The following is a 23,145-nucleotide window of genomic DNA, read 5'->3' on the forward strand; positions in this document are numbered from 1 at the left end:
AGTCAAGTTCAGGTTCAGGTCTGTTCCCATTAGTGCCACTTACAGTAAGAAGGAGGCCCCTTGGGAAGCCTATATGAAATAAGTGATTTCTGCTAAAGGCAGAAGAATCCGCAGAATTGAGAATGAAGTCTTCTGAACTCTTAGACCTTTGGCAGCAACTGTCTGTCCACAAACCTAGAGTGCTGTGTTGGGTAGAATGAATAGCAGGAAATGGCTAATGGATAATAATTCTCCATACTAAAAGTGCTGATCTTGCTCGTCTGATTTCTTTTCCCCCTCTGAGGATGAAGGTAAGTGATGAAATGTGTGGCATGATATCTTGGCACAAGGTCTTTGACTTATGTACTTGCAGCAGGGCTTTGGATCGAGATGTCACGTTGCACGTTTTGTCATTTGTGTGTGTGTGTGTGTCAATATGGCTTGCATTAGACACTTCTGTCTGAAAAACAGCACTTGGTTGCTAGAATGGTTTAAAAGTTCCCAAATGTCTCCTGGTTCTGACCTCAGCAGACCTACCTAAAATGAGAGAAGAACCAAAGAGCACCACAGTGGCGTGAGGACTAACATATTCAGCCTGTACTTTCCCTGTTCTGCTTAATGCTTAGACTGTTGACTTCAGGGCTACAATGCCTAGCCTAATTTTAGGACATTTCTGCTTCTTCCCTTTGCTCCTTGTACCCTTCACCTGAACGACAAAAAGAATCTGAACAATTCAAACATTTGACCACACTTTATTGAAACTGTAGCTTGATTGTCAATACTGTGGCATGGCCAGCCAGTTTCCAGTCTCAGGCCTGAATGGGCATCTCAGCATTTAAGTATGACATTGTTCCAGTACTTTATAAGCTTTCTATCACCCTACACCAGTGATGGTGAACCTTTTGGGCACCGAATGCCCAAAGTGCATGTGTGCCTTGCCTATGCCTGCATAACCCACACATGCACCCACATCCTGTGCAAGTGCCTAAGCCTTGTGCATGTGTGGCAGAGACCTGAAACAGAACTGGGGCAATGGTGCACGTGTCCACAGAGAGGGCTTTGCGTGCCACATCTGGCAAGCTTGCCATAGGTTTGCAACCACTGCCCTATACGGACATTAATAGTGCTGAAAGGCACTGATAGCATTTGGCTAAGGGAGCAAGAAATGCCCAAATATGTCTTAGCACTTTCAAGACATAAAACTTTTCATTCTAAGACACTTCCTGTTCTAAAGTTCGGTCTATTAAAGTGGATGAAAAAAAGAATCTGGGTCACTTGAGAAACTAAACAGACATTATATTTTGTTGAAAAAGAAAGAAAATTTAACCATGTAGCTTGTAGGATTTTTGTTTTCATCTTGCAGGCAAGAAAATTGATAAAAAAATATCCATTCAACACTAACAGGGAATCATTTATAGTAATCTTGTTAGGAATGCATACACTTAGCTTAAAGAAATTCTCAGTTGAAGCCTTCATTGACTGCAATGGACTTGGATGCATTGTGGTACTTGCAAGATAGTTCAGGTCTCATAAACATTCTATGGCATTTACAGCACCATAATGGTTGAATGCATGCTATGATTTCACAAGATCTCAGAATGTTTTTTGTTTTGTTTTGCTTATGATAATAGATAACTATATGAATGTGACAAAAGTCTTGCTACCTATTCTAGTCCCCCCCCCCCCCATTTATTCAATCCAGATTTCTTGGGTAATTCACAAAACTTTAAGCTAACAATTGCAATGGTGACTGATGATGATAGCAGATGCAATCCACGAATCTGAAAATGAATATGTCTGAATACTGTCTATATATTCTATGAAGCTATGTGGAACAAGGATGTCTTGAAATGTCCTGAAGAGATGGCAAAAGTAGTTAACATTCTTCCTGGTGAGGAAAGTCACTGGTTGAATTTCTTCCTGTTGAGACTCAAAAGGACAATGAAGAGAGGCTTCCTTTTTTTGTCTTGCTTGGAAATATTTCATGGTATTTTTGTCTGTGTTCACCATACAGCTTGAAAGAACAGGTGCCAATATTATTGCTGCTATTGCTGCTTCTATGTGAAGTGGATCTGTTTCTCTTGCTCCATAAAGAATATATTTGTTTCTCATGCAGCCGCTGCTGATTTGCTATGAATAAAATCATATTTCTGGCCTTGCAGTTTTTATTTGTCTTCCTGAACTCACCTGCCATGACTGTCTTATTTTGGATGAGCTGATTTCAGAATGGCTGTTTCTATCACAATTTTATACTTAGAGAAGCACCAAAATGACAAAGTATCTCATGAAACTAAGCAGTTTATTATTGCATAAAGTTTCATAAATCACAGTAGCTTTAATTCAACTTTTCTTGAACAGTAGCCATTAATGAATTACTTTTTCAACCACCCAGTGTTGGAAGGGGACTTTGGACCTATACATTCAGATGGACTGTGCAGATTGCAGTAGATGGCATTCATCATATAGTTTACTCAGCTCTGTATCCAATATGATCCATAAAAAGTTTTATTTGCTGTGCAAACTTTCAGAGAACTTAAATTACATTCAATTCAAAGATGAAGCCTTTCTGCTTCCACTAGACGTTGGGTTGGTTTCTGTATGTCCAAAACTGCCTTCTGATAGTCCCACCAACTCTTCTGTTCTGAATACCCAAATATCAAACACAACTGTGATATTGCACACTAATTTATCTTCCAATGAAACATGTGTTGATCAATGACCTATATACTTTACATGATACATAGAATATTCTATGGTAGTCATAAACATTGCCCACATCACTATTATGAAACTAACAATGTTCTGTTTTCTGCATATTCATAACAGCAACGACAGTACATTTTTATGGATTGTTTTATTGGCCAGTGTCTATTTCCTCAATACACTCCAACAGTAACTCATAGTGCAATTAGTTGTATTCTCACTATTATCACAGTTGGATGAAAGGTCAGTTGTATTCCTTCCTCAGCAGTAGGGCTAAATTGTAAAAGAGAATCCTACAAATGGTATTGATCTATAGTTGCTGTTTCATGGGAAAGAGCCAAAAATCTGAATGGTCTTGTTGCACTTTGATTCATGCTTCATTTTTTTCTGTTCTAAAAGATGTTCCAGTGCTTGTGGATTCAGAGAGAAGCAGAAGCTAGTTGTGCAAGGTCAAATTCATTCTCAGTGTGGTTGGGGGAAAAGTTAATATAACCTGGGGAGCTTCAAAACCGAACAACTAACTACATAACCCAAATTCCATCCATTAATATTAGCAGTGGTACAAAAACATGGATTAATGAAGAGGGGGGGGGGGGAGGAAGGGAGGAAGGAAGGGAGGAAGGGAGAAAGAGAGAGAGAGATGTGCTGCAGCTGATTACTAGTCATACCTATCAACCTGTAACAAGAATATCCCATAAGGTAAATAACACAGAGGTGAGAGAAAGTTGCTTTTGGCTTGTAAATAACCTCAGCCTTCAGCAGTTGAAAGCTATTGGTCTTTCCTGACTCTTTTCAGTTGAAGGTGCTGAAGTAGTTCCCAAGATCTATTATCAAAAATAAAATCTGCTTCAGTTGCCCCACTATGTGGAGGTTACATGATAAATCCATGATGGCGAACCTATGGCACGCGTGCCCAAAGTGGCATGCAGAGCTATGTCACCTGGCACATGCAGCATTGCCCGCTCTTCTTCCAGGTTTTTGGCATGCATACATGCACAACGATCAACTGGCCATCGTGTGTGTGGCAGTGCCGGAAACTGGAAGAGCTGCTCTTCTGTTTTCCAGTGTGAGCATGCACACTGGTCTGCGGATCATCACATGTGCATATGCACCCGTAACTGGAAAACTAGCTGGCTGACATTTATGCGCATGCCAGAAACTGGAAATTCATTTTCCGGCACACGCATGCCCCCTGGGCAGCTCCTCTTCTGGGTTGCAGCCCAGAAAAGCGCTTGTGCCATCACTGTGATTGTTGAAAGTCACAATCCAATCTCCCTGCAAGTGCCAGCATATTCTTGAATTTCTGTTTCTTCTCAACAGTGGCTTTCTTAGTTATGTGAAGCTCCATAATACAGTCCAAAACTTATGCCACCAATCAATACAATACAATACAATAGTAGAGTTGGAAGGGACCTTGGAGGTCTTCTAGTCCAACCCCCTGCCTAGGCAGGAAACCCTATACCATTCCAGACAAATGGCTATCCAACATCTTCTTAAAGACTTCCAGTGTTGGGGCATTCACAACTTCTGGAGGCAAGCTGTTCCACTGTTAATTGTTCAAATTGCTCCACCTTGTATTTGAAGTGGTTTTGGGTGATGTGAGTCTTTTTACTTCTCAAGCATATCATCCCTAGATCCAACCTGATCAGAAGATTCAAACAGCTTCACTTGCCCAAGGATTAATTCCCACAGTTTCATGAATCACTAAAGAAAGTTTTAGAAACTGACTGATGAGATGTTCTCTTTCTGAACCACTGCAATTATCACCTTGCTTATAGCACCATAGCGTTCTTGAAATGTGTGCATATTTTCCTCACACCAAACTCTAATAAACATACTCTGAATCATGCTGTCAACACAAAAGCTCAAATGTTCTTTGAAGCTCTCAGAATTTCCTCAAAATTCAAAACCTCCAATATCTATGAGTCCTAAAATTAATCTCAATTTCAAAAGAAAAAATTCCCAAAGTATAATCTTTGCCATCCATTGTGTTCTTTGCTGATGAATGTCTGGAAGGGGAAAATATAGATATTCCATCTCTCTCTCAGGATTGTCTTCAAATGGGAACAATCTCAATAGGAGACAACAGTATAGGGTACTATACAAAAATTGCACAGGCTTGTTTAATCAAACTTTGAGTATAATTGTCATTTTAATATATTTTCTAATCCTCGTGTGACTAATTAGAGATTCACACTGCTGATCAACACAGTTTTCTCAACTGATGTAAATAAAAAGGTTGTCTAAATTACTAAACAGCTACTGAAGTTGTGTTGTGGCACTCTGATTCCCCAAAAATCTAAAGATTTCCCAGTATAAGGAAATAGCAGAAGAAATAATAGGTGAAAAGAAGAAAATTAAGTGGCAACTGTGGAATGGAAAATCTTTTATACTCTACATACAACCTTCAGACATTTAGAGTTTCTGTTTGTCTCCTATGGGAATCTGACCAACTTGGTTTTTTTTTTAAGTTTTGTCATGTAATATTGTTACAACGTACAATACAGGTCTACTTCTTCTTCAGCAGTTCTCAATCTTAGAAGTGCACTTCCTGACCCTTGGTAATGTCATATCATTCATATTTTGATCAGCTCCTAATCTTTGTCACATCATTATTTTAGGTCACCATAGCATGCTATGGAATTTCCATGCACCTGTTGGCATGGGGTGGATGTACTTCATTAGACTGAGTATTTAACTATATCATTCATCCAGATCACTAGAAAAAGTTATTTGCTGAGCATGCCTGCGAAAAGGTCACATTCTTTTCAAACATTATTAATTTTTGATTCAGGTATCTTTCCATTATCTGGAGGAACACCTTCCCACCATTGTTTCTATCCACTCAGTACATTCAGGCAGAGTTGGTGAGCTTCAGGTCCCTTCTATTAAACAGGGTCATCTTATGGACCTCCCTTTCTGTCTAGGTTCTCACCTTCTGGAACAGCATTCCCCAGAGAGATGAATGGCACTCTCTCTCCTGGGGTTCTGAAAAACAATTAAAACCTACTTTGATCCCAGATCTAATGTGCTTCATGTGTATGTGTGTCTGTCATAGTTTGTTTTAATGCTTTTGTTCCAGGATATTTTAGTTGTGTGTGTGTTTATTATTTTAACTGATCTAATTTAGTGTTACATTTTGTAAGCTGCCCAGAGTCCACTGAAGAGTGTGGCTACACTAAATCCAATATAATAATAAGAAAGCAAAAATAGTAATAATAATAGGCACCTTGGATGCAATCCCAAAACATCTCAAGCATCATTTCAACACCAATACCATTGACAAAATCACCATCAGTCAATTGCAAAACAGCTTATATCCTGCCATGACACCTGTAACACAATCAAACAACTTCTGGCTATCCCAGGTCCTTGGGAAGGGCTTGATAAGTGGATAAAAATGCCAAATCCAGTCTAAACATCTGGCTGACTGTGTGATCAACCATAAACATGGTTATGACTGTTGGCTCACTCCCCATCTCAACACAACAACTGCTGGTATAAAAGGGTCCTAAGGCCTTAAATCTCTAAGGAAAAAAAGTCACGAGCTTCTAAAGGAAATATGACTAAGAAGATCAGCTCTTAGAAATAGAGTTCAGTGATTTTCTAAGCAAAAGTTTATTTTCATGAAGTCATTAACAATACGTTGCACAAGTGACTCCTGCTACATAATAAGAGCCAGGGATTCATCAAATAGTAACAATACTAATGATAAAGATAATTGTAACAATTAACCTTACCATCAGGCACTAAAGGTTTTTCAGCTGCTTAAGTGCCTTGTCTTCTCTCCCTCTTAGCTTTTAACACAGTTCCTGTGAACTGTTTGTGAACGGAAGATCTTGGCATTTACAGATATTTACAAAAGTTATAAATTTCAGGCTGCTTTCATAACTCTCCTGGAAGTGCATATAGAGAATGAGCAGCAAAATGTACACCCTGTACATGCTGACATCACCAGCTCCTGTGGCGTGTCACCTGGGATGAGTAAGGAAAGGCAGAACAGGTGGGAAGTCAAGGTGCTGTGAATCTGGTGCCTGCCCACATGCAAAGGTTTGTACAGATCTGGATCAGGTCGGGTTCAGTTGAAATCTGAACCAGTTCAACTTTCCTACCCCATTTTCAGTGGCTGTTTTAGAGGGATGTTAGAAGAAGCAGCCATTGTCATCACAGATCTCTGCTATATCAACCTGTTGGGCAGCAATTCTGTGTACACATATTTGAGAAAAAGGACAATACTGTACCAAGGATTCATCACTAATGTCATTTGCTAGTACTGATAAGTGTTGTTACCAAGAAGTACAGAAAAAAATATTAGAGACAAGATGTGCCAATTATTAAGCAAATTAGGAAAGTACTATTTGCCAAACATTTGCCTTCTAATTTTGCCTTTAGGGAAAGCAGATTCTGTGTGTCTATCTAATTCTTAGAGTATTTGAGAATTTCTTCTCGTGGCATTTTTGAGCATCGAGAGCCGTGGGGGCGTAGTGATTAGAATGAAGTACTACAGGCTACTTTTGCTGCCTGCCAGCTGCCTGCAATTTGGCAGTTTGAATCTCACCTAAAGGTTGACTCAGCCTTCCATCCTTCTGAGATGGGTAAAATGAGAACCCAAATTGTTGGGGGCAATATACTAACTCTTTAAATTGTAGGAGAGAGCTGTAAAGCACTGTGAAGCGGTATATACGTAAGTCTAAGTGCTATTGTTATTTCACTGTAAGATGGTACAGCATGCTGGCAATTTGCACTGGGTACTTCGGTGCATAGTTTTTGCAACACTCTGAACATGGTACCACCCTGTGTGACCTCATGTTATAAACTATGTTCATCAATTGGATTTTCATCTCAAATCACAGTTGAAGCAATTTCCTTCTCAGAAAATTGAAACTCTAGAGATCTTTTGATTGACTGGGCTCTGACTGATAGGAACTCTTATGTCACTTTATTCCTTCATTCGAAAACTGTGTTGGCTCAGCCATCAGAGGATCCCAAGTATTATTTCACATGCATTTGAACAGCAGCCATAGGATAGGGCCTTAGCTGCTTCACAACTCTTTTCTGTAGCAACTCAACATGAAAGTATAATGTGGAGTGAGAGGGATGAGGCACTGATTCAACACCATTTTTGTATACTCCAATTGACCAGGCCAGTGATTGAGTCAAAACTGGTTCTGGCTTTGTTAGCATTCAAGATGGCAATTGTAAAGATAGCTATGGACCAAACTTAAACTGTTTCTAAAGAATTGGGGACTAAAATAGAGCACAGCAAAGATTTATCATCATTCGGCCATATCCCTGGAAGTTTGTGATTTACAATTTGAAAGATTTCTATGTCAGAAATTCTCTTCTTTTATTTTCCCTTGAATATGTTACTATGGCATGAGAGGCCAGTAAAAATGATACTAAAGGACACTTAATTGATTACCTCATAACTAACTAAAAACAAACAGAAAATCTGCTAGAATATTAGTCTCTACTCTATCAGGATGTCATGGACATTTTCCCCCTAGCTTTCCAATTATAACAACTTCTAATGTCATCCAGTCATTACTTAGCTGACGTGAAACAAGTCCCCATTACTTTAATGTCAGCACAAGAGTGATTGGGCAGCTGATAGAGATGCTAATGTTACTAGTGGGGGATCCTGCTTATGTCACAGCATATACGTATTAACAGCTAATAGCATCAACCAGCCAGGGTCATAAGGAACTAATTAGATAGATGTTGTACCACTACTACAATGGCCAGATGATTCTATCAATCACTATAGTGAACATCATGAACATGCTGCCAAAATGCAAGCCTAATTTTGACGACTGATGTTCCTCTTCTTGTTCTGATGTGGAATTTGTTGGATTCTCTCCGATTTGTCTCCACTCCCCAAACCAAGCATAATCTGTCAGTTTGAAAACAGCCACCATTCAACCTCCCTAAGATGCAGTGGGATGAGTAAATGTAAGTGGGTGTTTGTTCCTGTATGGTTAGCTACTTGTCATACTGCCTGGCTTACCGTTGTGCTCTGTACCTATGCCTATTCAGGCTATTTCAAAACAGAGGTCTAGAACTCTTCTATAAGAGCATTCACTCTGTGTCCCACTGACATGACATAGGTGTGGAAGAAGAGTGTAGGATGAAACAGACATGAAAGCAACAAGAAAGCTCTACGATGCTTCAAAAGTGTTATTGTGCTCAGTGAGTGATTATAGCTGCACCACCATGAAATAGTGTCGAAGCAATGCGTCTAACCCATCTAATCAGTAAAAATGGTTTAAAAGGATGGTTAAATCCCTTTGTTTCCAGAGGAGGCAAATAATTTATAATTCATTGGTGACAGGGCCAGCAAGGTACATCTGAGAAAATATGACTCTTTCTTGACTTAATATGACTCTTTTTTGACTTAATTCAACCTTCAGTGCTACACTGATTGTGTTCAAACCCACTTTTAAACATAGGTTTGATATTTTTTTTCAAAAGACGACTAAATATGTGTGTAGCATATTCTGTAGCATAGTATTCTGTAGCATGTCCACAGAATGCTTGAAAAAAGCTGAAGAAACCACCAGTAAGGCATTACAGGGGTTTGTTGGGGGCAATATGCTGACTCTGTAAACTGCTTAGAGAGGGCTGTAAAGCACTGTGAAGCAGTATATACGGTAGGTCTAAGTGCTATTGCTATTATGTACTCCGTGAAAATCAGGCACCTGCTTTTTCCCACAACTTAAGCCTCTAAGGAAGGAATGCCAGAGGAGAAAGGTGTATCTATAAAAGCCCAAAGATGCCAATAAAATCTCTTCCAAGATCATCTCAGTAACCACATTGCTAGCAAAGCACATTAGATCATAATCCATGACCAAAACTATCAGAAAAAACAAATACATGACTTTTACTTGCTTTAGATGAGCGTGGGGATCAGACTAAGGCAATAGCATAATAATATTGCTGGGATTAGGGAGAACATAATGATGAATCTTTCGTAACATGTAGGAAAATGGTCAAATGAACGGTGAATAGTTGAAAACAGGTGGTAAAAATATAAAAACCAGGAAGATTGGTGGCCCTTGTTTTCCAAAATGTTTACATTACATTTCATTTAGAACTATTAATGTACCACAAAACATATTTAGGCTTCACTAATATTTGTAAAGGATGTGTAATGAGCATGCAGTAGGCTTAGTACCGAAAGTGGGGCAGGAAGCTGGAATGAGAAAACAGGCATTGATGGATCACAGGCATACAAATATACTTTAGGATGCAGGCAGATATTAGTTATCAAAATGTTCAAAAGTATGGCTGCCTTAATATGTGTTCCAAATCTTTCAGTCCAATTGTAGCTTTGGTCAAGTGGGGAAAAGCCACCCAAAGGAAGGGCGCTCCCATTTTTTACATAAAATACACATGGGCAGTGCATGGACACATGCTTTTGTGAATACACAAGAATGACCTAAACCTTCATCTAGAACTCATTCCAAACCAAGTTTATCTTTGAAAATAAATAAACCAAGTTTATCTTTGAAAATATTTATTTGAAGGGGGGGGGGATTGGAGGAGTTGAATAAATGTTGTACTTGATCTTTTCTTTAAACAGGCCAGCTGTTAAATCAGTTTCTCTAGGTGCAAGAAGTAGAAGTGTCAGTTTGTTAGGAAATTGCTATTTTTATAAGAGATCAAGAAAACAGGAAAGATTAAGCACACACACTTAGACACATATGTGAAGAGATTTTGCAGCCTGCTCATATTGTTTAAAAGGGGATTAGAGAGCTCAGATGGAGAGGCTCGAGTTTAAGAGACTGCAGAGTCAATGCTGGAAGTAGTAAACATCTGCATGTGTTACAATAGGTTCAGCAGAATGCCTCTGAGGGATATTTTGAAACCTGCATACAATTAAGTGACCCAACAGCACAGCCCAGTAGAGATCATGTTTAACTTTTGCAGAACAAATGCTTCAAATGCCTAATGCTGCAGGGTTATTCGGGGCCTCCTAAAGGTTGGATGTGCATCAATAAGAGAGAATTTCACACTGGGGAGAGAGAGAGAGAGAAAACGACATGTGTGCTTCAATGGATCTATCCACTAGTGTTCTGTTCCTCTCCCTCTTTGGAGGAAGATTTTCAAACATTTGAGCAGCAGAGTACTTCTAGAAATCTTGAAGTGCCACAAACTACCTTATTGATTACAGAGGTGCCAATTTAGCCACTTCTCAGCCTTGGGAAAGATAGGACATCTCTACACAAAGACTTGGTACCTGTTCAGGTTCATCCTCAGAAATGTAAAATTGCATACTCTTGGCAGCCTCTTTTTTATTTTCTGATTCCTCAAGATTTTCCTGCAAAAGGGACAAAATAGGCACATTTTTTTTTACAATGCCATGGTTTTTCTGTACTGATAATAGCACTTAAAGTTATATACCGCTTTACAGTGCTTTACAGCCCTCTCTAAGCGGTTTACAGAGTCAGCATATTGCCCCCAACAATCTGGGTCCTCATTTTACCCACCTCAGAAGGATGGAAGGCTGAGTCAACCTTGAGCCTGGGGAGATTCGATCTGCCAAATTGCAGGCAGCCGGCAGTTAGCAGAAGTAGCCTGCAGTACTGCACTCTAAACCACTGAGCCACCATCGTTCATAAGCAATATATCCCCTCTCCAAACCCTGAGTTCTAGTAAGTCACTTTTTTATCTTTGGAAATTTTTTAATGCAGTAAAGGAATGGCAATAAGGCAGGCTGGATGTTTCTTTTTTCCTGCAGTAGCTTCCCATTGCAGGAACATAGACATTTACTCCTTTTTTTACACTGAATAGGGGTGAAAGAATTTTTGGTTAAACTGGAACCTACAATGGCTCAAGAGATGGGCTATTGACCAAACTCCATTCTTCATACTTTCCAACTGGTCAGCCAGAAGAAGCACTGATTGGATTAGGTGTGTTTTTGGTCAACTGAAATAACCACAAGCCAGTTGCAATTTATTTATCGTATTTATGGAGAATGTGAACATGGCCATAGTAGACAGAGGTACACTCAGTTTGTGGCTGGTGGAATGTTTGCCCACAAATCAGAAGTTGTGAGTAATGTATACATGTAAGATCTTTCTAATGAGCAGAAACACACCAAGGAAATACATGGTGGTCAGCAGCTCAGTTTGGCATGTGGAGGAGTTCATTGAGAAATCAGAGACAGGCTCAGGATGAGTCAGGCGTTACAATGCAAGTCCTGTATTGGATATATTTGGGTCTGATGTTGGAATGCAAGTATGAAAGAGTGGCATTTGTTATGATGTCACCAGTGTGTCATCACATTTTCATCATTGTGACTAACCACCTATGAAATCAGGCACGAATATTTTCTGTTGTTCTTGGAATAAGATATTTTCCCTATATCCCTATTGATTGGTCTTGCCCATTCTATATCTGTTACTATATAGCAGCGGTTTCCAACCGTGGCAACTTTGCTGGCTGAGGAACTCTGGGAGTTGAAGTTCTTAAGTCTTAAAGTTGCCAAGGTTGGAGACCCCTGCTATATAGGGCATGTAGTACTGGATTTAGAAGTTGTATCTACTGAACATAGGCAGTTTTATTCCAAGAAGGATATCTATCACCATTACCCAACATTTCTGATGGGTTGCAAAAAAAAAAAAAATCCAGGCAATCAATATATGGTAATAATGGACTGAAGTTTTCTCTATTGCTCTGCCAACTACTTGTCCTGATTTAATGGAGATTTTAATCACTTAGGCTTGTTCACTTTGATTCTGCTTCCATTTTTCATTCAGATTGGTAAAGTTTTCCCAAAGGTGCTTTCCCCCCAAAAAAAGACATCTGGACTTTGTTTTTCCTCGAAGAAGCTTCTTGGATGAGAAACAAAAAATCTTCAAGAAAAAAACAAAGTTTTGAAAAAAGCACCTTTGGGACAACCATGACCTGGATGACTGAGAATCTCCATAGAAATTGGTCAAGTTGTTCCAGTTTTCCATGCATTATTGAATCAGGCTCCACGTCTCTTTGAGAACTCATGTTAAGTGGGTTAGACAACATCTCTCATTATCCCTAGTTAGCTGATGAACCCCTCAGCGTTCTTTGATCCTCGGTTGGTAAACCTGTTCCACACCCTGGAACTAAATCCAGCAATTGTACAGAAGAATTAAAATTTTAGATACATTTTCATTCTTTAAGCATGCTTGCTTAGATGGAAGGGGTTGAAATCCCTCTTACATCAGAGTAAAGTTCATTAGGGAAGAGAAATAAGTCAGGCCTTAATCAAAACATTGCTTGGATGTTGGGGGGAGTTCTGACATATTTCAACAGCAGCTGAAAAACCTGAGGCAAGCGAATTCAAGGTTACCTTCCAGATTCTCTCCTCTACACGCTTATCAGTGTTTAGAAATGTGAAGTTGCTTGCTGATGCTTTGGAGTTTTATATTTTGTATCCTTATCGGTAATATCTCTACCCAAGGGAGAGGCAGGTGAATTATTCAGGAAGAGTAGCAGCCCAAGCAAAATAACATGAAAGGGAGAAAGCAAAGAAGGGACAAAGTATTTTTCCAAACTGGCAGTCTCTGTCTCACTCATGAAAACATCCCAACCACAAAAATCTCCGTATTTTTTTTGCATGTGCAAGCTAAAATAAAAATATCAGTTAACATGTGCCCCTGTATGCTTTGAGCAAGAACACAAGACCAGTGAGGGCAGGAAGAGGCAAAGAAGGAAATGTTAACAATGCACTTGCTCTCCTGGATTGTGAAATACTCTAACCTCCAATGCACCACAATCTCCAGTAAGCCATGCAAGCCAAAGGCTTTATGTGTCCTGTAGTAGCTTTTTAAAGTGATTCTAACAATGCTCTTTCTTGTAGCTCCCTCTGAAGGAAGGGCAAACTGACAAGCCATTCCACTCTTTTACTGCGGTGGTAAGTAGTGCATCAGTGGTCCTCTGGGGAGGATAGACAGGTCCCCTTTCGTCACATTTTAGATTCTACCTATAGGCAGCAGAGGTGGGTTCCTACCGGTTTGGACTGGTTCAGCCGAGTAGGTAGCAACTCGGCCTGCCACACCCCCGAACTGGCGACACCATCTTGTTTTTTGCTTCTGCACATCTGCAGAAGCCATTTTTTCAGTACTGTGGATGCGAGCATAGTGCACATCAAGTGCGTGTGTTCACATGGTGCATTCCTGAGAGAACCGGCAGTGGAAGCAATGGAATCCACCCCTAACAGGCAGGAATTTTAGGTTGAATTCTAAAACCGGGAGGTCTAGTGCTATGAAGTGATTTGCACCAATCTAAGATTGGTAGAAGGAGTTTATAACAAATGGCACATGCAGGACTGGCTCAAGAGTTTTTGCTGTCTGAGGCAGTTTGCACTTTTTTCTATTTCATACATAGACAGGTAGTCTTTGACTTACAACAGTTCATTTACTGACCATTTAAAGTTACACCGGCACTGCAAAAAGTGACATATGACCATTTTTCACACTGATGACCGTTGCAGCATCCCTGTGGGTCATGCGATTTACATTCAAATGCTTGACAACTGGTTCATATTTATGACGGTTGCGGTGTCCTGGGGTTATGTGATCTTCTTTTGCGACCTTCTGACAAGCAGAGTCAATGAGGAAGCCAGATTCACTTAACCATGTTACTAATTTAACAACTGCAGTGATTCACTTAACAAATGTGGCAAAACTCAGTTAACAAATTTTTCACTTAGCAACATAAGCTCTGGGCTCAATTGTGGTCATGAATCGAGGATTACTTGTATCAACACACACACACACACACACACACACACACACACAGATGTGTAGAGTGATTAAATTACATGGAAAGTAGAAATAGGAAAGGAAGAACATAAGTTGAATTTCTATATTGAATGCTTTCACCAACAAATGCAAACCACAATTATTAATTAAAAAATCCAATTATGCAACAATTTCAATAAGAGAGAACAAAATACTGGTTTTTGGCACAAAGGCACTTGAAGCTAGTGTTGGGATTCTGTTCACATATCTGTGGCCAATAACAGAGAGATACTATTTAACATCTGCATGGTTTGTGGGGAAAATATAATCTAGGGTTTACAATCAACCATCTTCAATAAATTGCTACCTCAGTTCTGTCTTTCCATCAAAATCTCTCTCCTTCCTTTCCTCTCTCTCTCTCCCCTCTCTCTCATCCGTACGTCGATCCATCCATCCATCCATCCATCCATCTAGTTTACTTTATTTTCATTGCATCTTGTACAATGAAATAAAATGCAATCTTCGGTGTACGATGACAGTTCAGTTTGTGGTTGTTAATGTATCATGTGAAGTCATTAAACACAACATCAGGTGGTAGCTGGTTGCGACTGTGGAAGCTGTGATCTATCTATCTATCTATCTATCTATCTATCTATCTATCTATCTATCTATCTATCTATCCATCCATCCATCCATCTATCTAAACTTCATGGCATATATTCTATGTTTTGATATTTCATTCAATGAAAAGCAGCAGGGCCAGAATATTGGATAGTGGGCTCATGTTATCCCTACTTCCTCTGTCCTAGCATCTTTTCCACTTCGAGGTCTCATTCCAGGTGCTGGTGACAAATATGTTACTTTGGGACTAGATGATCTGCAAACTGTTCCTTCATTAACTTTCCCTCCACTTTGAGTCATGAATGGAAAAATTACTCAGCCTTCCACTTGCATAGGTGATATAATCAGTGATGATAACAGAATATATTCTCAGTGGAATGGGTACCAAACTGAGGAATTCAGAGAGATGGAGTTCATCTTGTCATTTTAGACAAGAGGATATTTTGCCAGGGTTTTCACTTGAGGTGAAGTTGCTTCTCATTACAATAACTGTAATATTGCAACTTTCTTTTAATTCAAATTGGACTCCTGCCTTTTTGAATATATGAGGATTCCTATAAGGGAAAAAATATATCCACTTATTGTTCCTTTTGTTTGAATCCACATGCAGTCTCTTTATCTCTCTGAAAGTAATTTCCTAAATTCTATGTAGATCATATCAGGTCAAATTAAGGTAGGGTTTACCCTTCGCTAATGACATATGCTAGAATGTCTTCACCTAAATCATACTTTTTGCACCAGATCACAGGCACAATACAACATAAAGCTCACCTACTGAAGTGCTGCTGAAGTCTGTTTCTGAAGTTCTTCTCTAACAGGTGTAAGCTTTTTCTTCTCCCAGAAACAAGGCCTTATCACTGGCAATTCTTCGTCATGGAAGTTTCTTTCAACAGGTGTCAATCACATTCACTGTTTATTTCCCTTAGACTGGCAGTCAATAACTTTATTACCAAACATTTAAATGTGTATCTTTAACTTTATTCTTTTTAAAATAAAGTCTTCTGATTAATCCAGGGAGAGTTCTGTTGTTTTCATAATCTTTATTTTTATTTTGTCCTACACAGCTTTAGAAATTATAAAAATACTTCAGTAAAATAACAGGAACTTCCTGTATGGGAAAAACATTTCTGACTTCCGTAATTTGAATCTAGCATAAGCAGGAAAATTTGAGTATGTCAAGAATTCTGGAGAAAAGGAATAGTTTACAGCTAAAATCAGCAAAGACATTTTGATTCATAGGTTTAAATCATGATGTCTAACAATCCCATCTAGCCCATTCCCATCCTGTTCTATGTTGACTATTCTTTCTTATCCCATGGGATTTAAAATGTAGAAATTTTCAAATTTAGCTTTTTTGGCAGTCAACACATTCTGAGGAAAGCAGAACCTTCTGCAGATATTTGTGTGCCAGCCTTCTATTGAATTACAAGTGAGTAGGGCAGGTTTCAGAATGACTACACAAACCTACAAGAGACATTCAGAGATGCAATTAGATCATTTTAGATTCCAGACATAATATTCGCTTCCTCCAATTCCTTTGAAATACAGGGAGCCAGTTCTGTTGCATCTGAACTTTTCTGTTCTTTATTTTTTGAAGGAACTCTTCACCTTCTACCTCTGAGTTATGCTTCGAAGGTAACACTGAATGACTATAACCAGAGTTGTTAATAGATTAGGAATATAATTTAAGCAATCACACTTTCGTCATATGCATTATTGCATTATGTCAGCAATATCATCGTGCTGAAGTTTATCATCTGTACGCTGATGATACTCAGCTGTACATTTCCACCCCGAACCACCCCAACGAGGCCGTCGAAGTGATGTCCCGGTGTGTGGAAGCCGTACGGGTCTGGATGGATGACAACCGACTCAAGCTCAACCCCTCCAAGATGGAGTGGCTGTGGGTACCGGCTCCCCGGTTCAGCCAATTAACGCCATCTTTGGCCATCGGGGGCGTTCAACTTGCCCCCGTGGAGCGGGCGCGCAATTTGGGCGTCCTCCTGGATGCCCGGCTGTCCATGGATGACCATGTGACAGCCGTGGCAAGGGGGGCGTTCCACCAGGTTCGCCTGGTGCACCAATTGCACCCCCTACTGGACCGGGACGCCTTACGCACAGGCACTCATGCGCTGGTGACGTCTCGCCTGGACTACTGTAACGCTCTCTACATGGGGCTTCCCTTGAAATGCACCCGGAGGCTACAGTTGGTCCAGAATGCGGCCGCGCGGGTAATTATGGGGAGTCCTAGGTACTCCCATGTGACACCTTTCCTGCGCGAGCTGCACTGGCTTCCTATGGTCTATCGGGTGCGTTTCAAGGTTTTGATAACGATCTTTAAAGCGCTCCATGGCTCAGGACCTAGTTACTTACGGGATCGTATCTTGCCCCATACATCCCTGCGACCAATTCGCTCGCACAGAGAGGGACTCCTCCAGGTGCCGTCCACTAGACAGTGCCGAGGGGCGGCGCCTAGGAGTAGAGCCTTCTCTGTGGCGGGCCCAGCCCTGTGGAATGACCTCCCTCCGGATATTAGGACTACCTCTGACCTCCGCTCCTTCCGTGTAAAGCTCAAGACCCACCTATTTCAAGTAGCTGGCCTGGCTCAACTATAGTCTGAACATATCGCGCCTGACGGGTTTTTTATTTTTGTAATTTTATTTAATTTATTTAGGGATTTTAATATTGTGATTTTAATTGTTTCCATCCATTTGTCCACCTCCTCTTTGTATACGTCTTTGTATACGTCTATATTATATGTATGTTTGTCTATACTTGTATTTTTATGTTTTTACTGTACGCCGCCCCGAGTCCTTCGGGAGAGGGAGCGGCTAAGAAATAAATATTATTATTATTATCTTTAAAAAAAAATAGGACTGTACTATTATCATCTCCTATACAAAACAGCTAGTAATTTATCTCATTGGAAATGTAGACAATTAGGGCAACTTGAGATAGTAGATTAAAAACAGGATAGGCAAAACATCCATCGATGACACAGAAAATGGAGGAGAGACACTTTCTGGTCAAACAGGACAAGTTCAGCAAGTCTTTTGTAACCATAACAGTTCCTTGGGAAGATCTGCTTCACCTTTCCATCTGGCAATTGAGTGAAGCAACAGATAGACAGAAATCTGTAGTATTCCACACACTCAGGCTCCAGCAGGCATCGCATCTTTTAAGAGCAGGAATAGAAAACTTTAGGTAAAGCCAGCATCACAATTTGATATTATAATAGAAAGTAAAACTTGAATATATGGCACAGATTATTTCCTAATGGGAAATCGTGGGATGCAAATAACTAGAACTGGGTGGGTGGGAGATGATTTTTCTATGAGATAGTAACAAGATTAAGGTAGACATCTGGAGATGTATTAAAATTAGCTACTACTTCATTACAATTGTTACACCAAAATCATTCTTACCTTTCAGAAAAAAAGGCAATTTTTCCTCTATTATAAGATATAAAATAACACTTACAATTTCAATATAGCTGTGGGGACAACTGACCTTTAAGAAACGTTAAGCTTCACAAAGTTTGTGGGTTAGGCAGTAAAGGATAAAGGGGGTGCATTAAAACTCACAGATGTCCATTTAAATGCCTCTCACCTCCCCCTGCCCCAAAGAAACCTAAACCACATGATGTGCAAGGATTCCTGCTGTGGATAAAATCTAAGTTAGCTGGGCCAATAAATGGGTGTCATGTATAAAGATATAAGGCGATTTGTATTTCCACAACTGACTTCTGCAGAGTGACAAAACGGTATAATTTTCGCCTCCCCCCCCCACATGAATTGTTTAGAGAGAGACTGAAGATTCTATACTAAGGATTGTTTTTGTCCTATAAACTCTTCCTGGCAGATTGATAGGAACAGTGGACAATCCTAATGAGTTTACCGAAATGAGTGCATGAGATTTTTTTTTTTAAAGGTATAAGAAGGGAGAAAAAGGGCGTTGGTCTAAAGGGCATGAGATTGGGGAAAGATACTTTTGGCATGGTTTTGGCTCTAGGGCTGTTTTTTTTTAAAAAAAAAAACCTGAACTTTGAGCTTTCAGGAATCAAGCATGTTGGAGCTCGATAAGGTTTGAAAAATCTTGGCCCTGGGAGACTGAAGGAATGATCAGAAACAGGATACAGATTCTGCTACCACTATTATGGATTTCTATTTATCCTCAAAGCATTTATGGCAACCGATCAAGTAAAGCACAACATTATTTTTGGCTGAAGTCTCCAGGACTATTTTAGCATATGTGTGACTTAGGCAAAGACCACAAATCTGTAGTCAGCCTGTTAGCAACAGACAGAAAGGAGAAGCGTGATTCATAGAATCGGGAGGAGATGCCTTGTATCAGCTATGAACACATACAACTTCAGGCTTCCATCGTCTTTGAGTCTTTGGAACTCTCTGAGTTTGCTTGTTTTATTGCAAAGGTTTCATTACCCTAACTAGGCAACATCATCAGTGCGCTGATGATTTGTAATACATTATGGTGGGGGGAAAGACCATCACTCGATGGGTGACGCGTAGTTTGCTAGCCAGATGACAAGTAACATTAAGGGGCTCAACTCTCTCCCTTGATGGTTCTTTATCTGAGTACCTGACTTCAGCTGGACACCCTTTCCAAGAGCAGATGCCCATAAGCAAAGAATGGTACAACCGGCCACATGGGCAGCCTGCTATATCGTCAGAGAGAAAAAAAGACCAAACAGCAGATTTGCAGCCAAGAGCTATTTAGACAAAAGTATTGACTTTAGCCATATGGCATTAGTTAAAACTTGGATTTAATTAAGCTTATTTTATAACATAGGCATTAGTGCACATACATTTTAGCTTTGTCATTAAGTGCTGGACCAATTGGAAGTGATTTAAGGTTCAGGAAGTTTGTCATCTACCTCTCATACACTTAATCCCAATTGATGCTCATTGTATCATTCAAAGGCCCATATACGGTAATGATTTTTCCCTCCTTAATTTATGTAAATTTCAAGCTGAACGTGATTCCTGATTGCAGATATAACTATAAAGCTAAACATACAGTACCTAGTTTCTGTAACCATCCCTCGTGGGCCTTCTGTCACCATTCCTTACCATCAGGTAGCTCCCCTCTAAACTGCAGATCCCTTTTAAAATGAGGTGCTCCAAACTTGACACAACATAGCAAGGCAGAGTATTGTAGAAATGTTACTTCCCATTATTTGGATGCACTGCTTCCACTAAGGCAGTCAAGATTGCATTGGCCTTTATAGTTGCTGTATCGCATGACTTGCTCATGTTCAGATGGTGGCCCAGCAGTACTTCTCTATCCACCTCATGTACCCAGCTACCAAGCCATTTTTCCTTAATCCAGAAAGATCTCTGCAAATGAAGGATTGTATAACATGGGTAGTTTGCTGTATTATCTGAGATAATCAGATTGAACAACAGATTAGGAGCCAATAGCTATGTGGACAAAACATATTTTGCCTACCCAGATTCAAGAGCTGAACATTATGCTGTGGAATTTAACTGAACTTACAGTCAAACTCGTTGAAACAATTTTGAATTGTGATTTTTTTCTTCTATGTATTAGCCTACTCATAACTTGATGTCTGCAAATTTAACAAATATCCCTTCAAATCTACCACCTAAGTTTTTATATTACCACTGAATAATTTTGAATTATTTTATATTGCTGTTGAATAATGTTGGGCTAAGAATGGAACCATGGAGGGCTCCTTTTATCATTCCCCTCCAAAACAATGCAGACCCATTTAGAGGCACACTTTGGGTGTGGTACTTCAAAAGATTGCAAATCGACTGGATTGGAGCATTATCGTGTACACATTTCTCTCTTTTCTATATGATTATATTATCATGAGAAACATTGTGAAATGTTTTCCTGAGATCAATACCACATGAAGGCTACCTTGGCCTACCATCAGTAGAGATAACTCTAATCTGACATGATATATTCTTGAGAAATCGGTATCCTGGACTCTGGTAGTAGTAAGCTATTTTTTTCTAAATGTTCATAAACATGGTTAACATTTATCATCTCAAATCAATAGTTAAAGTTTACTTTAGATTTTTAAAGAAAGGGAATACTTTTTAGTTCCCCGTATTTTTTCTTTTCCATTCTTTGATTAACTTCCTTTTTAAGAGTTAAGATAAAAGTGTTTAGTACAAAGAACTGGAAGAAAAAGGATTGCATAGAGATTTAGAAATCCTGTCAGATTTGAATATATTTTGCAAAATAAAATCATCACAACTTCTACGTTGATTTGAGATAAGTCAAGTTCAGATATTCTTTTATAGAATAGAATAGAATTCTTTATTGGCCAAGTGTGATTGGACACACAAGGAATTTGTCTTTGGTGCATATCCTCTCAGTGTACATAAAGAAAAATAAAATAGAATACATTCATCAAGAATCATAAGATACAACACTTAGTGATAGTCATATGTTACTAATAAGCAATCAAATTATACTAGGGAATAAATAAAACAATATAAAATTTAAAGATACAAGCAACATGGTTATACTAATAAGTGGGAAGAGATAGGTACTAGGAAGGAAGAGAAGAAGAATAGTAATACAGTCTTAGTAGGCAATATGACAGTGTTGTGGGAATTAGTTGTTTAGCAGAGTGATGGTGTTCGGGGAAAAACTGTCCTTGTGTCTAGTTCTGGTGTGCAGTGCCCTGTAGAGTTGTTTTGAGGGTAGAAGTTCAAACAATTTATGTCCAGGATGTGAGGGGTCTGTAGTTATTTTCACAGTCCTCTTTTTGACTTGTGCAATGTACACTTATAATGAAAGTATCTAGTTTTTAGCAAGACCATTTACAATATTTGAATAATAATATGCACATGTACTCTTGAAAGCCTTTACAATCTCTGAGAGATGTATGGGAATTGAATTAGATGCCTTTCATTGGAATTCTTTGTAGGACATAGGTTTCTTTTATGTCAATTTCAAATACTCATCAAGAATAGCTCATAAAACCATTTGATTAAGGAAACAGTGTAAATTTGTAATTGTATGCTTATGATGTTTTTTACATTTAGTAGCTTATTATATGTTCAATTAAAGTTGCATTAAGAACATAAGTATTTTTAATGTTGAATATTATTATTTTTAGATTTTTTTAAGGTACTGATATTATTTAATTAAATTTAGAGAAACTGTATTATTGTCTGTGTACTGGAAAAACACGATGGTCAACTTTGCTTTATATTTGTTCCATGTAATTTTGGGTCATTTTAAAACCTTAATCTTTTATTCCCTTCTCCTTTTATCATTGCACATTATTTTGTATTTTAATATTTTTTCTGAATTTAATAAAATATATAGAGAGGAAAAAAGAATAAGACTAATCTATAATTTAACCTCACTTCATTAAAATTATATGAAACAAATTGTTTATAAAGAGGTTTGAGTGAGTAAACATGATTTTCTTAATGGGATGCCTTCATTTTTGCCGAACATACGTAATTGTTTAAAACATTTATATTTTCTCCTTAAAACATTCTCTCTCTTACTCTGGGTTTATTTCTATTTTGAACTCTGTTTTAACTTTTTGCCTTCTAATTTGATCAGTTTTTTAAAAAGAAACAAATCAAACACATTAAAAATAGTGATAGATTTTAACACCCCCACCCCTTTTTGGTGTTTGTGCGTGTGCCTTTGAGTCAATGTTGACTTCAGGTAATTGTCTGGGCATGTCCCTGCAGTTTTCTTGTCAAGGTTTTGGACTGCCATTATCTCCTCTCCTAGAGTGGAAAACATGACTGGCTCAAAGTCACCCAGTTGGCTTTGTGTCTAAGGCTTAACTCAAAATCTCCTGATTTCTAGTCTTATGCCTTAACCATTGCACCACATCTGGGGCATTTGTTTTGTCAAAAATAAGTTCTTCAAAAAACAACAACAAGGAAGGCTATTTACTATTATTAAAGGACGCAGTAGCTCAGTGGCTAAGATGCTGAACTTGTTGATCAGAAGGTCAGCAGTTCAGCAGTTTGAATCCCTAGCGCACAATATGGAGTGAGCTCCTGTTACTTGTCTCAGCTTCTGCCAACCTAGCAGTTCAGAAGCATGTAAAAATGCAAGTAGAAAAATAGGAACCATCTTTGGTGGGAGG

This window comes from Natrix helvetica (genome assembly GCF_964273705.1).
Source record: "Natrix helvetica genome assembly, chromosome: 1".
NCBI lineage: Eukaryota > Metazoa > Chordata > Lepidosauria > Squamata > Natricidae > Natrix > Natrix helvetica.